The sequence below is a fragment of the Pinus tabuliformis genome, chromosome 7 (genome assembly GCF_031772625.1).
Source record: "Pinus tabuliformis cultivar Carrire ecotype Pingquan chromosome 7, CPIR1, whole genome shotgun sequence".
Classification (NCBI taxonomy): domain Eukaryota; kingdom Viridiplantae; phylum Streptophyta; class Pinopsida; order Pinales; family Pinaceae; genus Pinus; species Pinus tabuliformis.
Genome location: NC_142293.1, coordinates 710439762 through 710454667, shown reverse-complemented (window position 1 = coordinate 710454667; position 14906 = coordinate 710439762). Strand labels below are relative to the sequence as shown.

The 14906-nt window shown below is 38.4% G+C and overlaps 2 long non-coding RNA genes across 2 annotated transcripts; one reads left to right on the top strand and one right to left on the bottom strand.

Annotated features, from left to right (window-relative positions):
• The first annotated feature begins 656 nt into the window (after positions 1-656).
• Positions 657-4541, top strand: LOC149249485 (uncharacterized). The gene is made up of 2 exons (XR_016265864.1): positions 657-1816; positions 3862-4541. It is a non-coding gene; the product is annotated as an uncharacterized LOC149249485 (long non-coding RNA).
• A 3708-nt stretch (positions 4542-8249) lies between these two features.
• On the bottom strand, positions 8250-13520 carry LOC149249484 (uncharacterized). Its single transcript, XR_016266772.1, has 2 exons — positions 11715-13520; positions 8250-8991 (listed from the first exon to the last, which is right to left on the bottom strand). It is a non-coding gene; the product is annotated as an uncharacterized LOC149249484 (long non-coding RNA).
• Positions 13521-14906: the final 1386 nt, after the last annotated feature.

Here is a 14906-nt window from a genome sequence, read left to right as displayed (position 1 = left end):
TATGAGTTAACTCACTGAGTTTAGGCGAGCTTGAAAATAGAAATTTGTTGTAGGCTGAGGGGGTCTAATAGAAGTTTCCCTGCCCTGACCTGTATTATGAAGATTGAATTTGTTTCTTGGCCCAGTGGATTAATGCTGAAGAAATTGTTAATGTGATTTGTTGATAGTTGGATGGTATTTACTTTTTGTTTGAAGAATTTGGTGTAAAGTTCATCCCATGATTACTCTAAGATGGAGTTTGGGCTTATTTTTTATGATCAGGACTACATTTATTTATAGATGGAGATTAGGTTTATTTTCTTATTATCATGACTATATAATAAAAACACCCGAAACGTGATTCTAGATCGCTTGAATTAACCCTTATGGTATATATATGATTATACAATAAAAACACTCGAAACGTGACTTTAGACCGCTTGAATTAACCCTGGTTTTATATATATGATTAGATTGGTAGGCTTATTGAAATTAAGTTTATTTCCTTATTATTATAAAAATATAATAAAAACATCCGTGACTCTAGACCGCTTGAATTAACCCTTATGGTATATATATGATTATATAATAAAAACACCCGAAACGTGACTCTAGACCGCTTGAATTAACCCTTATGATATATATATATATATGATTATATAATAAAAACACCGGAAACGTGACTCTAGACCGCTTTATATATATATGATTAGATTGGTAGGCTTATGCCTTCTTCACGTGAGGAAAGGAAATGCGACATTCATAAGCCATATTGGGGAAGTAGGCAACCAGCCTGCCAAATCAAATTTGACAGATGTGACATTTATAAGCCATATTTGGGTGAGCTCGGAAGTAGGCAACCAGTCTGCCAAATCAAATTTGACAGAGAGATATCTCCATCTATAATGCTAGGTGTAAACATCGCCCAGGTTTTAGGGTGGCGGGGGAAGGGTCTTTGCCTAGATCTCCTTCTCTTGGCCAAAGTAGTTAGGGGAGAGAAACCTGTATTGGATTTGGGGGTCATTCCTGTGAGTGGCAAGGTTGCAGGGTTAATGGGCAATTTCGTTGCTCTTCTTCCTTTTACGACTCATACTTCAAAATATCTTCAAGGGCCCAACCTTTCTCCTCCAGTAAAAAATAAGGCCTCGAATTTAGTTACCTATGATACGGAACGATTGAATTAGTCGGTGCATCATTGCGGCCTTCTTGAAATGGGCCATCAAAGTCTATGATTGCCTCTTTGAATCTGGATGACAGGTCTCCACTCTACTCCTACAGTTGAATTGCATATAATTTACAGCCGAATTGTCCACTTCAGGAATTCCAGGAATACGTGGAGATAAACGTTTCTTACTGCTCATTTAATTCTGCGTAGGTGCATGCAATTCATTATGACCTAGTACAAGGCACAAAATTTGAGTCATCGAAGGTCGGATTTCTCTTCTTACTGCTTATTTAATCCCGCCTAGGTGTATTCTCAGGCAAGGGCTAACCAGCCATATATAGAGTCATAAATGCCCTTGCCAGCTATGTATGGGCAGCACGTCAGGCAGGATGGCATAGGATGCATACATGACTCCAGCCGGCGACCTCGCGTTTCCGGTGACATACGCGGGACCCACCACACGACCCAAAACTCAAAACTCAATAACATAATTCCCGTAACTCATTTCGCGCGCCACCGAAACTCTGCAACCACAACCACCGTGCTCTGCAACCCAGTGCCCGCCGGACTGAAGCGCTGCAACCCGCAACCCGCCGGACTGAAGCGCTGCAACCCGCAATCCCTCTGCTCTGCAACCCGCAACCTGCCGGACTGAAGCGCTGCAACCTCCTGGTATATGCCTGCACCGTCTCTGCAAATGATCTGTCGTGGTTTTAAACATTCATCTTGTTTTAAATCTGTTTTAAAGACTTATTTAGGCAATCTTGCCAGCATTCAAAATTCAACAGATACACCCATCCTATTATGGCGGCTGCTGCTTTGCCCTCTTAAAAACCAAGGATAATATTTTGACCGGCAAGGAAACAGGAAATCATTTTGGTATTTTAAACTTTGTGTACAATCTACATTTCGGGCATATTGAAATAGAAAACAGTAAACAAGAAAACTACTGGGTATTTTTAAACTTGTATACCATCCATGATATTAAACTCAGGAATCTTGGAAACTTGTAAGAGATCCATCTTATGGACTTGTACCAGATCCATAATATGACAGCCAGGCATCTTATAAGCTTTTATCAAAACTCTTCCAAGGGAGACAATGTTCTTTCCCCTGCCTCTAAAGGATACTTCATCTTTAAAAGCCAGGCCAGGCATGGATTTCAAAGCACTGGAGAGATCAAGACAATATATCCAACTTTGCTGGATATTGGACCCTTGACTTGAATCCCCATATCAAAATCCAGATTGCCCCAGTGTATATCAGCCCCATAGTTTTCTAGTACAAATCCACTCTCAAAGACAGTGGAAACAAGAAGCACAAATCCACTCTCAAAGAAATTGGAAACGAGATAGGCCATTGTCCTCTAGTATGAATGCACTCTCGCCATTTTGTTGAAAAAAACCTGAATTTTCTTTCGCGTAGAAATAATTTAATGCATAGAAATGATCTGAATTTGTGTAGAAATCACGTATAGAAATATGATCTGAAAAGGGGCCTTTTGAAAGCATGCAACTCTCATATGGAGGGCTAGATCCATCTTCAAGCCCGAGAAAGAGTATGATTGCCTCGTAGTTTTATCAGTTGCGTTGCATGTTCTGGTGTATCTTGCAAGTATTGTTTTGACTATTAACAGAACTCTTGATTTTGAAGATGAATCTTGATGTAGATTTGAAACATCAGACTTATAAAAAGATGTATAAAGATGCCTTAATAAAAATAATAAATCCCGGTGTGGATTAGAACTATAAAGATGTTTTTACTAAAATGTCTTATCTTTACGAAGATGTTGTATGAAAATAATAAATCTTGATGTGGAACATGGACCTGTAAAGATGTCTTATGTGAATTATCATAAGTTTTGGAAAATATTTATTTATAAAAGTTATCATTATTATTATTATCTAATTTTAATTTAAGGTCACTGCTAAGTCATATATCACATTGGTGTATGCGATTTTTGTTTGTGAGAGAAGAAATCCATTTTTACTCAGTGATTTGACTACTAAATCTATTAGGACATACATATTTTTAGAATCTCATACATTAAACCATATGAACCTCAAATATGTTTATAATTCCTGAAATTGTTTGTCTTTCTAATTTTTGGAACTGGTTTTATCTCCACCTAATTCAATTCACAATTTCCATTAAAAAAAAACAAAAAGAGAAAAAAGTGATTGTAATGTAATGTTTCAATACTGTTGCATACACTGCACATCAGAAATCTAATATTGCTGGGCATTTATTAGGTCAAAACTGCACAACATAAATCTAATATTGCAGGGCATTTATTAGGTCGTTTTGAAATATCACTGTGACTCTCAGATCTCTTGGATCAGGAAGAATACCAGAGCTAACTGATGAGTTAAGGAGAATCCAAAACCATGGCTAACATCCAAAGTCAGGGAGACAAACACTCTTTAGACTGCATCACATTTCATGCAAAAATTAGTTATTCTACCGAAGGATAAACCAAACAAAATTAACCTGAAGAGCTGTCAAGCCAAATTGTGGTAGAGGACTCATCCTCTGACACTTGCTGATGCTGAGGATGTGCATCCTCTAAGTCTTATCACTGATATTTGATTTTCTGTTATTTTTCAAGGATGTGCATTCAGACTTGAGGTAGCATAAAAATAATCAATTTCAATCAGGATATTTTGTCATGTTAAAGTATTCTAACATGAATCTATTTTGTTGTTGTCACTATGCAGTGCTTCTAAGCCCACGGAATGGTGGAAAAGTGGACACTGTGCATTGAAGTATCATGCCGCCCCAATCCGGGTCCAGCATCTTTAAAAATTGTCCTTCACAATGGGGCAAAAAATCATGTGATTTATAGAATATGGGAAGTGTAGGGAAAGACAACCAATAACGAAGCATACTACATTACACTTGTTGCAGGTTTAAAAGAGGCAAAACACAATGGGGTGAATAACATAATAGTGCTGACAAACTCAGAATTAATCTGTAATCACATGGAAGGCATCTACAATGTTTGTGCAGACAATTTGAAGCCCCTCTACAGAGAGGCAAAAATCTGGAGTGCTCGATTTAATTCTTTTTCGATAAAGCACGTTGCGGAGATCCATAAAATCTCTACTGATCTAATGGTTGGAGCAATCTCAAGTGTAGATGCAGGTGCCAGAGATGATTCAGGATCATCGTTCATTCCACTGGCAAACATTGATCAGCATCAATATAGGTCTCGAATATGTGTATACACCATGGTTGTCATTTTTATTGGGATTCTCATACCGTGGTTCTTTCAGTAAAGTACTCGTTAATGTACTTTTTTTTGGTTTTGTAATATCATTCACCTTGGATGTCCAATCATGTTATAACTGAATTCATGTGTCCAATTATGTATATTATATTTGATGTGAATTAATTATTCTTAACCTACTGGTGATTCTGAAGGCCATCCACAAGTTGGCAAATGTGTGGATCATTGCTTTCAGTGCATATGAATATGTGAATGTTTGATTGGTTTTAATTATGTCCATTTAATATTTTTCAAACTTGACTAGACTACTATTGGACATGGAATTATAACTCCTCAGCTTAATAATATGTATGCACAATCTTCTTCAAGCATCATTCATGATTGCCTATTAATACTTGGAGGGTACCAAAGGCTCATAGTTACCTTGTTATCTACACCTGTTAATTCCATCCACATACTTGCAGCTGCTCCATAAAACAACACAACTATCTGCACAAGCAATCTGATTTCCTTCATTTGAAGCATTTTTGTTGAGTAGGGTTTGCAACACACAAGCAATTCTAGGTAATGTATCCTTTCTTTTCCTTGCTTTCCATACTACGTGCACTCACCACATATTTATTTCCTTCAACTTGTTGCTTGACACGAAGTTGGAATCCTTAACACCTACATATAAACTTAGAATGGTGATCACTTGGAACATGTAAGTATTAATTCTCTTTTTGTTTCTTTAAGGACACCTGTTTTATAGCCAGGTTCAAGCATGTTTGCAAACCTCTGGTCGTCTGATGATAACCATTCTTCGACATTTGGGTGAGACAACCGTCACAACTGAACTTTAGTAACATTCATGTTAGACCTCTTATTTCTTGTAGGTTAATCAACCTCCATGCATAATTACGCTACTCTCAGTGCATGGATGCCCACATTATCATGGAATAGCATTAATGATCCACAACTTCGTTAGAATAAATTTCTGCAAGAATACATTTCATACATAGAGACTACTCACTCAGCTCAAAGAGTCCATTTATTTCCTTTCAACATGTCAATTTACTTGTTTTTCCTAGAAGTGGGGAAACAGCAACCAAATGGTAATAGTTTGTTTACCTTCAATGGCAATCTTCCCTGATCTTGCTGGTTCTTCATGAAATGTTTTCCAAAGGGGTAAGACTACACACTCAAAAGAAGCATGAAAATGCATCATAAATTTGTATGTGTCATATAATAAGAAAATACATGATAACCTGTGAAAAGGCTCATGCTCAAGTGAGATAAACAATGGATCGGATTGGCTATTGATGAGGCCAAAACATAGAAATTGTCAACTCTTAAATCAGAATTCTAATCTAGGTAAGAAAGAACAGAAAAGGCTTCCTTCTCTGTCCAAACACAGAGTCATGTCTTGTGCAGAGGCCCCACAATCTACTCTATTACCCCATGTGTCTTCCTTTTGGTAGGGTGGTTACACCTAGGGGTTATAGTAGTAGCAACCGGAATCAACCCCATGTCATGCGAGTATGAGCCCAACCCAGTTATCAATTCCTCTAGTAAAAAACATAATAAAATATTGTCAATAACATAATAAAGGGAAGAGCCTATGGAGAAGGAGAACCCAATGTTGAATAAGAGGCATGCAGAGAAAATGAACAGGGATTATGCAGAGATGAGGGAGCACCACATGCGGGATAATAAGAATTTTTATAGTGATAATGATGATATAATGGTGAGGAGGAGGAGGCCATTTGTGACACATTTTACAGGGTGCCAGCCCTGCAGTGGAGACCACAATAAGATTTATAAAGGGGAGAATTGTTGGAAGGGGATGGAGAGGGCCTTGAATTTTGCAGATGATCAGGTGCTCAAAAACTATGGCTTCAGACATGATAATCTCCAGTCTTCCCATGTAAATCCTATTCAATCATTTTATTTCCCATCTTGAATGGCCCAAAATCTGTCATTTTTTCTGCTTTATTTGTTCAGTTGTGTAGACAATATGATAGTCCCCATTATTTTGTAGGTAATGAATACTACTTTATTATTTAAGGAATGATGCACACCAATGAAATATATGATTGTATGCACTGATTTAGCTAAGGTCAAGGTTGCTTTTCTCTTTGGAGAATTGTCTTTTCCCTTTTGCCCCCCTGTGCTGGTTATGCTTACTTTGATGAGTGTATGGCCTAATTCAATTCATATTTGCCCCCCTGTGCTGGTTATGTTTACTTTGACGTTACTTCGATGGATGTATGGCATAATTCAATTATTATGGATGACTTTCTAACAGTCAGGCTGTATAAGTTCGTTATACAGACATTTTCAACCTGTTCAACATGGCAGTGAGTTTGTGACTCTGTTATACAGACATATTTTAACTTGCTAGACTGGCTTCACAATCACACTAATAAATGTATGAGTTTGTTGTACAGATTGTATGAGTTTGTTGTACAGATATTTTCGGTCGTAGTAGTGTAATTATTCTATTTTTTTGGATATATATATGATCAAAATCAGTAAGTCACGATGGAAATCAATGAATATAAGATAAAAATAGATAAATAAATGAAGAATTCAACAATTCCTTTGGAACTTGTTAGCCTTCTGAATACTAGATTTGTTAGAAATACTGGACAATTTATGATTTTTTCAGAAATACTTGCATGTAGTTTATGATTTGTCAGAGCTGGTAGGTATTTTATAAATTGTTTATTATAAAGGAAAATGTACAGATGCCAAATTTATTATCTATTTTTTTTTCATGTTTTTGACAATAATCTGGTTGTAACCAACTTCTAAACATTGACAATAAATCTCACAGATGTGAATTTTCATCAAGAAACAACTCCAAGCACAAAGACTTAAAAACTACATTTAATTGAATTCCCATCCTCTCTACATTGTTTCGTTTCTTTACTGCCTGTTAATTCCAAGATATAGAAATGATAGTTCATGAGAGTTGAACAACAGTAACAACAATAGCATTGGCTATACTGGTGATTTAAATGGACTCTTAATAAACGTTTCACAAATGGAGAAAGTGCTATACTAGATTTGCACTTTTGACGTTGGTAGTCAAAGTAATGTAATTGCTGCACTATAGGAGTAAATTGGCTATGAAAGTTATATACCAGTATTTTAACAGAGAATAGGGAATCGAAGAAACCACTAACAGAACCTAAAGAGGGAACTGAAAAACCAGTCTGCAAAATTAGCATAGTGGTTGGGTTTTAAAACCTTGTTTCAAAATGGAAAAGAGGGGCAAGGGTAATTGAGTTGAAGGGCCTGGAGATATATATTAAAAAGGCACACGGATGGGGGCACTAAAATTTCAACCTGCGAACAATATCTTTTCATTCAGTTAACAAGTAAACAAATCATTAAAAAGTCATGTGCCCTGTGATGTTGTTGTAACTTGTAAAACTGTCCTTCAATATATGTGCTATATCAATATATGAGAACAGGGTATAGTCCTGGTTGATATATATATATAATGTTCTGGCCAAACTGAAAAGGAAAAATATTCACACAAACAAGATTGTAAGTGAAATAAGCCGTTAAGAAATCATATATGTAGCTGAATAAATTCGGTTGTAAGTAATATTGAATCAAATTTACAAGAGGGGTGAGTGTTAGCTCTGCAGCTAATGTCCAATTGCTCTTTTATCATACATTTGTCACAAAGTTGTGCAGTAAACATACTTCTACAACAGGGACAGCAAGCTGCTCCTGCCTTAGTAGAAGTCTACTTATCATCAAAGATGTAAAATGTTTCTCAAGTACTGATCTATTATGAATCCCGGATCACCACCAGCAATGTTCTGAAATGAATCTCTGTAGATGTATCAAGCTTCATCAATCAAATGGATGCTGCCACCATTGGAGCAAAGTGCTGGAAGATGATTGATTTTCAAGCTGAGCTGCAGAGGCTGCAGTGCCCAACCATTCATCTAGTTCACCTCTTGGCTGCAGCTCTTCCCAACTGGCAGTTTGCAAGCTGGCAATGCATTTTTCTTCTCTGAATGGAATCTCCTTGATGGAGTCTAAGTTTGACAGAGGTTTATCTGAAGTTGGTGAGTTACCTCTTGAAGATCTCACAACAACTCGCTTATCATGAGGAATTGCAGACCAATTAGGCCAGTCAGCAACATCTCCAGATTTACAACCTGCAGCCAGTGCCATCACTCTCTCCAGATTTAATTGGAGCAGTGGTAACCACTGTTTAATTGAAATTATATGTTCACCGAATCAGGTAATTCCTTTCCCACCAACCAATGTAACTTTGCTCCATTGCAGTGATTATCAATCCACACTTCTTAAAGGCAAATGGTGCAAGTGCAGACAGCAAGTTAGCATAAAGCATTGCCAACAAATTTCACCAACCACTAAGAAGTTCAAGTTATTCAAAACTGTCCCAAGAGATTCACACATAATTTCTCACTGAATCAGGTTCTAAAAGGAATTATGTTCCCTGTCAACCTTTTAAATTCGCAAGATTTTCGAAACTGCTCTGTAATTTTCTGAATTGCTTTGCTTTGTATACCGCTTGAATATCCATCCACGTTCATCAGATACTCACCAGAAGAATATCCATCCTCGGCCTTGGAAATGACACACACATCTGCAAAGACATCAGATATATTCAACAATTATTTACCTGCTCCAAAAAATATAGAAATTTCTTTAGATAAATGAAAAACTCGACTGACTGAAGCCTCCATTTTTCTATAAATTACGCAGGCTAGCATAATGACGAATCAAAGCAGGAGTGTTAATAGTAATAAATGTGATGGGTGGTGTATTTGAGTGTATCTATGTATCATTTCAGTGCAGAAGAGAGCAGGTAAAAGATGGATATCAAACTTAAATGGCTGTTGGAATGAGTAGATTTTATGTTATGCTCAGTTTGGAACTTGAATGCCTCAGATTAGAAGATCCAGGACATCCTTTAGATTTTAGTTTCTAAGAGGGTCTATCACCATGCAAATAATAATAATATAAACTAGAAACTGTGTAATCAATGGTTTTCCATCCCATGCATTAATCTCTGAATGTGTCACTAGCAAAAAACATTGATTGCATCCAATGGACATTTTTGTCCTAATAGCTGAAGAGATGAAAACAACCTTGAATGAATAGCATAACCAGAGTTTTTTAGAACGTGGTTAGACCTTCAAAGGGCTAACCAGAAGAATATTTGCTGAGATTATGAAATTTGTAAATATAATGTTAACACTGAACAGCAGACCTAGCTTATGTGAACTAGAAACTGGTACATGTACAGCTCTTTTACAACATAATGGGTCCTTTCTTAGGAAACCCCATCTCTGTAGTCTGTTTAAACCTTGGAAATGTACAGAGATTGAAAATGGAGATACATGCTTATAACCAGAAAATCAATGAACCTGGTGATAAATGCTCAATAAATCAAAGCTGGAGGGCCAAATCAGGCTGTGAATCAACCAGCATTCCAGAAGACTGCCTAACTGGAGACCTTGGAGACTGTTTTTCTACATTCAAATCTGGTGGAATCGAATTTGAAAATTCAGATGTCTGTTGAGAAGGCTGTTTTGAAGGTAAAGACTTCCATAGTTGTTTTTGAGATTGGGATGTATCAGCTCCCATTGGTATCTGCCTGCAATTAAAAGGACTCTGTGTGGTTGAATTTGGCAATTCTAACATTGAGTTTACACCTCCCTGAGAAGTGGCATGAGATGACAGATTCTGAGGATGCTTCCAGCTCAGCTGTGAACGCATATACAGAGGCATGTCCATGGGTGCCTGTTGTTGAATAAATTGTTTTGTATCACCAGGGGGCTGGAGGCAAGGTGCCTTGGTTATCCCTTATCCTGTGGCAATATTTTGTTTTCTATAGCATGATAGTTGTAAGAACACTTCATGACATGACACACTGATTGTTCTTCAAAAATGTTTTAAAATAACTTCTTCAACTAATAAATTTCCTTTTTTCTCTTTCCAGTCATGAGTCTACTTTGATTTGCTAATGACCACATTTAAAGATTGATTTTCTGATGAAATATATTTGTTTGGAGGCTGAACTTCCTATATTTTGTGATTTTTGAAATGGCTTTTGCCCTTTAAAATCTCCCCCCTTTTCTCAATGCATTGATTTGCTGATGAGGATGCTTGTTTGTTAAGCTGAACTTTCTTGTATTTTTATGCTTTTTGACATGGCTTTTACTACTAAATTTCTTCGATAAAATGTATAGTTAGTAAGTCTTGTGTAGTTAATGGATTCGTTGGAGTAAATCTTATTTGTATTCCAGAAATTAAGTTAGTTAGAAATGAACGGTAGTGATGAACCATTATGTGGTTGGGTAAGAAAATATAGTCTGACATAACTGCAAACACATAATAAAATTTTCTTGTTCCTGTGTTTCTTGCTTCTTATTTTGAATGTCTATTTCTATTTGTATGTGAATTTGCTATTTTATTGCTCCTGTTTTCTTGCTTCTTATCCTTCATGTCTAGATTATTTCTATTTGTATGTGCATTTGTTTTGGGCTGTGAATGGCAACAGGATTATTCATCCACTGCCTGTAGAATACCCTTTGCTTTTTCCTTTTGTCCGTTCAATCCGATCTAAAATGCTGGGGCTTATTGATTCCTTCTGTGCAGATGCAAGAGGTTCCATGCAATGGGTTCCCACCAGTTTGTTTTACGAAAAGCCTCCACCTCGGCGTTCTCTGTAAAGGCATCTAGCTGGTGCGATGGAGCTCATCGCTTCATAAAGAAATGCGCAGATTCTGGAAATGTGGAGGCTTGTTACACCCTTGGGATGGTAAGCTGAGCTTTTTCCTCTTTTTTGGCTTTAAATTTTTGGTAACAGCTGCCACCTCAATGTTTAGCAAGCCCTTTTGTCGGACAAGTTTTTAAAAATTATTTGGGCTTCTTGCAGATTCGATTCTACTGTCTGCAAAACAGGGGGCGCGGGGCGTCTCTGATGGCGAAGGCTGCGATTTCATCTCACGCCCCTGCATTATATTCTCTGGCCATAATACACAGCGGAGGCGGCAAGAAGGGTAGTGCAGGGTTTTAGCGGCAGGAAGGCTTGTGGATTTGAGTCACAAGCTCATGGAAAGGTTCAAGACTTTTTTCTCTGGGCAAAGAGATAGAACCAAAAAACAACAGTCTTTAAAACAGCAGATCAGCAGTCTTTAAAACAGATGGAAAGGTTCAAGACTTTTTTCTCTGGGCAAAGAGATATAACCAAAAAACAACAGCCTTTAAAACAGCAGATCAGCAGTCTTTAAAACAGATTTAAAAAAAAATGAATGTTTAAAACCACGACAGATCATTTGCAGAGACGGTGCAGGAATATACCAGGAGGTTGCAGCGCTTCAGTCCTGCGGGTTGCGGGTTGCAGAGCAGAGGGATTGCGGGTTGCAGCGCTTCAGTCCGTCGGGCACTGGGTTGCAGAGCACGGTGGTTGTGGTTGCAGAGTTTCGGTGGCGCGCGAAATGAGTTACGGGAATTATGTTATTGAGTTTTGAGTTTTGGGTCGTGTGGTGGGTCCGCGTATGTCACCGGAATCGCGAGGTCGCCGGCCAGAGTCATGTATGCATCCTATGCCATCCTGCCTGACGTGCTGCCCATACATAGCTGGCAAGGGCATTTATGACTCTATATACATGTATGCATCCTATGCCATCCTGCCTGACGTGCTGCCCATACATAGCTGGCAAGGGCATTTATGACTCTATATATGACTGGTTAGCCCTTGCCGTATTCTCATGCAATTCATTATGAGCTAGTACAGGGCACAAAATTTGAGTCATCGAATGTCGGATTTCTCAGAGTATAAACACTTAAGCCCTCATCGAAATTGATCCACGTCGCTGGGGCAGGACCCTTATCCGACCACACTATATTCCTTTCGGGTCGACTTTCCCATCGATTGAATCGCAAAGAACCCAAAGAGCCCCTGCGATCCACGTCGCTATGACAGAACCCTTATCCGACCACACTATATTCCTTTCGGGTCGACTTTTCCACCGATTGAATCGCAAAGAACCCAAAGAGCCCCTGCTCATTTTTTTTTTACATGTGGTCTATGGGATAATTGGACTAGGTAGATCCACAGAGTTTGACTTGACGGTGTTGAGATAATTGAACCTAGAGTTTGATTCGAGGGTGTTGAGATAATTGAACCCGGAGAAGTGAAGTGCTGCTTTGACCATAGAGAAATGAAGTGATTTAACCATAGAAACTCAACATAGAAACTCAACACAAAGAATTGAGCATACGACCTCTGAATAGCGGGAGTCTTTAACAATGGAGAATCAATCAACTGAACTAGCCCTCGGGACTAGAACTCCTGCCCACTTACTAAGGAGACGAATTAAATTCGTAGAGGAAGCATTTTCTGTTAGCTACAATATATCGTTAAGGATCAACGATTCTTGTTGGTAAGAATTCCCTTGATTCGGCGTTGAGAAAGTCAGACGGAGATATCTCGTTCATCGACAGATAATTACTAGGGGTAAAGGTGAGGCTTTATCGCACAAGAAAGTATGTTTTCGGGGGATAATGAACTCGTTTTCTCATATTGCACAGAAATGCAAATTTTACAGCGGGTTTCGCTTTCCATGTCGAATAAAGCTGTGTATTTTCCAGCGACAAAGGATGGGCTAGCTCTCTATATCGCGCGAAAATTGAAACATTTGTCAGCAATACGGGGAGCAAAACTAGTTTCCATTTCGTTGAAGATCTTTTTTTTGTCAGCGATACAGGGAGAAGAACTGGTTTCCATTTCGCTGAAGAATTCTCTTTTTGTCAGCGATACTGGGAGAAGAACTAGTTTCCATTCCGTTGAGGAATTCTCTTTGGTCAGCGATACAGGGAAAAAGGAAGGTTCGTTCCCATATCGCGTGAAAAGAACATTTGCCAGCGATAAGGGACAGAATTGAATTCCCATATCGCTGGAGAGTTCGCTTCCCGGTGCGATAAGTTCAAGAGTCCTTTGTTGCAAATGATGAAGTACCTCGGACTACCTCGGACTGAGAAGAGTTCTTGCGGGCCTTGTCCCTGGGGAATCCATATTTACCTGCGATACATGAAGAGGCTTCATGCTCTGTTGCAGGAAAAGGGTAAAGTCATGCGTGAGAAGTGGAGTCCTTTGTGACAACAATGTCATTAGAAACCAAATTTTACGTTCTTAGATGGATTATGAGTCATTGAAAGAATCACTGAATCAAGCTTAAAATCTGGAAATGTTTGAGTCCCTACCTCCCCAAGGATATCGAGGGGGTGGGGTTGTCACAGAAGTAAGGAAAATCATTTTCTCATTTCATCTTGACAAAGCCTTAGGCTTGAGCAGTTTCAAAGAAAGATTGATAAAATTCAGCCAAAATTTCTCAACAAAATTTTATCAATCTTCCTTTGAAACAATCAAAACTGACTTGGTTAAGGTTGTTGAACAGAGTAGGCTAGAAGGAAGGATAGTGGGTGGAATCAACTCCACCTTTTTAGTCCTCATATTAAAGGGTTCCAATGCATTTTTTTTCCCAAAGTTCAGCCAATTTCTCTATGCAATATCTTTTACAAGATATTCTATGATTTTTATTTTTATTTATTTTTTTATTTTTTTACGTCTTACATAATCGGTTACTATTTGTATTCCAAAAAAAGTTTGGGAGATTGAGCTCTTGTGATACAAAGTTTCAAACCTGAAGACGAAGCTAGGAGATGATTGGGAAGACAAAATTTCCCTTTGCTTTTGTCATTTCTGACTTTTGGAAAACAAGAGTAAGTAAAAATTCTAACAAATTGAGACAGAAGTAAGCAATATTTGCAACACATCTTTAATCTATGCTAACATGGCTGATCTGGCATGTTGTTGAATCTTCTGGTTTGTTATCGACTTCAACATTTCTGAGGCTTGAAGAACTGGTGCTGGGTGCATTCCTTTTCTCCATCATGTACTTTAGGATTTCGATTGATTCCTGGACATGACTGCATTTATTGACCAGATCATTAAATTGTTCCTGGAGCGAGGAGACTCTGTGTAGAAATAGATTGATATCTGCTTCATATTTCTCACTGGTCAGTCTGGCATGGGAATCTATTTTGGCGTCCAGAACTCTTTGATGCACACGGATTTGTTCCAGTTCTGCCTGTAGATCAGTACAATGCAGGCAGTCTTCGGATTTTGCCATATCGTGGATGCTGGTAGCTGTATTAGTGCTCTGCTTGGGATGAGAAAGACCTGGAACATTTAAGGAGTTCTTTCTAGCCGACGAAGATAAGGAAGAAGAATGACTATAAAGGAGATCGTCCTGGAGAGCAGAGGAACTGAGAGGATAACCCTTCTGAGACGAAGAAAGGGAGAAAAAAGGAAGGCACCGCGGAGAAGGGATGAGGATAGAGCACAGATCATATAGCAGAGGGGAATGCAGGCGAGGGAGAAGCAGCGAGTTGGGGAGATAGCGGAGACCGAGGACCCAGCCAAGCCGAGAGTCGAGGAACAAAAGCAGAGGGTCACGTAAAAAACCAGTGAACAAATCTGAGCACTGG